We start from the raw sequence: 2,434 nt of genomic DNA on the forward strand, positions 1-2,434 counted from the left end.
CTGTTCTATTGTTTCGCGCCGGCATGTTGGTGATCACCTCATTTGCTCCAGGCTTGGCTTAGACTGGTAACCGGGGGCGGGGCGTCGGCACGGTCACGTGCCGTCGCCAAAGGCAGGTCAGGACGTCCAGAGTCAGTCCTACGTAGGCTTGATCACCATATGAATGTGCTGCGTGTAATAATGGTATTCTCCCTTTGCAAACAAACTAGATTCTGTGGGCTAAACGGCGGTATTTAGTGAAGATTAGTTGTGTGGGTGTTGATCCTTATGCGATTATGTCGGGTCAGAGTTGTAAATACTGTCCTGCGATTGTGAGAGTATCGAGCTTCCAGATGTGAGTACCCGACCATTTATCACTACCTGCGTCAAAATAGCACCGGTGGATTTTCTGGTCAGTGCAGTGAGGCGGTACAAGAGCTTGATGCTTACAATTATTTTCATCTCGGTTGGGTCGAGAGCTCCTGTGTTTCTGGTAAAGGAAAGGCAAGTTTTGTCCTTCTGTCAAAGGTTGAGTTGCCTTTGGATGTACAATATTGTACGGCATTGAAATCATGTCCCTGATAACTTACTTTACTTAGTTCCTCCCAGAGTTCAGTTGCTTGAGGGTCAAGCAACACTGTACAGTGACATGAATTCAGGAACACTTTTTCCTTGGGTGAGAGCAGCGTGATCTGAATTACTATATATATATGTTTTTTTCACGACAGCTAACTGCATGTCTAGGCTTGGGAGACATGCTCCCATGTAGGCCTGGCGACACTCTTTGCCATTACAGTGTAGTATATATTTAACTGAAACAAAATCATAATATAAAGATTCCTTACCCTCTCTTAGTAAAATTTAATTCTATGTTTTTTAACTTAAATCGTCAAGTTAAGCATTCATGCTTTGTGACTGGGTATATTAATGTAGGCAGCAACTATTTTCTCCATCTTTCACCAGTTTTTAAGAATGAAGAAGAACACTTGCCTGGCCCGTCACTACCGCATACATGGTTGGCACCGGTCAGAATTCTCGAGCTGCCAATGTAGTACCAGTCACCGAGCGCTCAGAAAATGATTCGTCCAATGCAAAGAAATATCAACGGTGTGCCTTTATGTACAAATAGTGGAGTTAGTGAACTAACCTCGCAAAAATAACGATAATCCAAAAAGATAAATTTCAAGATGTAATGAGGAAAATGCGCATCAAAAACAATTTTGCAGAATTATTTGTAGCTGAAAATATCTTTTTTGCAGAATCATGTAATGCAAGCCTCTGTTTGTCCCAACAATCTCTAACAGACAAACTCGGCTTTTTAATATTCTGAGTTGGAACATTTTCATGATATTTTCCATTGTCACGCCCAGTAAACACTTTCCACCTGCTTAGGTCATCTTTGTACAAAACAAGTTTCATTTTCCAGCCACAGCTTATGTGCTTGTCAAATACAGCTTTTTTTGGTTTTGCACTAGTAAGAACATTAGCAGGACGTTTACGCTTGAATTTTAGTTGGTACATATAACATGCATGACAGAGAGCAGTCTCATTCACCCCTTTGTACCACTTTCGACTGAAGTCAATACCACAATGATCACAGTCTTTATTATCAAGGTGAAAGATGGTTTTGCATGCCGGACAAGCATTAGTGTCAGTTTCCAACTGCATTTCTTTCAACAATGATAAACACGTGCTTCTACACTCATTTGACTTTGAGGAACATTAAATCAACAAAGAAACAACCGGTAACTTTGGGCTTTTTCCTTCAGGCTTTTCAATGAAACTATACACTTCATCAAGTCTGTGCGTTTTTCCCCATCCACTAGTTTCAGTCACAGCAACCTTTAGTCCACCAGAATAAGGGTAATAAGATGCCTGAATATTCTTATCAACATAGTAATGTCGGCTGAAGTCAAAAATAAACTTGTCAAAGAAAAATTTTGTTTCCAGGCCAACATTTAGTTCTTGGCTGAATTTCCACTCACCAACCTCTGCCTGAATCCAAGATACTGCCTTGTTGGCTAAGAATAAGCCAACTTCTTGCATAGCTTGCTTGTCAGATTTGCCTTCATCCGCACATGAAATGGATTTACTTATTATCTTTAGATTCTTTAGAGTGAACTCTACTCGATTAGAGTTTTCTGTCTACCTCTGTTTTTTCTATAAGAAATACCTGGTTCACCAAAAGTTAGATCAGCCAGTGTAGAGTCTTTTCGAAGTAATGCTTGATTAAACCTGTCTTCATGCTCTTGAGACCTCAACTGGAGCACAGTGTTTTCGCATTCTTCGCTGGACAAAAAGGCATTTACAGAGGCAATAGCTTCCTGGTCTTGAAGGCCTAACGCTGAACATTTAAATTTCTTCTGGAATTTTATCTCGCTAAATTTTACTTCCAGACAAAGTAAAATTATTTTATTTCTGTACCTCAAATTTGGCTTATAAGCAAGATGATTTT

Source organism: Priapulus caudatus, unplaced genomic scaffold (genome assembly GCF_000485595.1).
Source record: "Priapulus caudatus unplaced genomic scaffold, Priapulus_caudatus-5.0.1 Scaffold1018, whole genome shotgun sequence".
Lineage (NCBI taxonomy): Eukaryota > Metazoa > Priapulida > Priapulimorpha > Priapulimorphida > Priapulidae > Priapulus > Priapulus caudatus.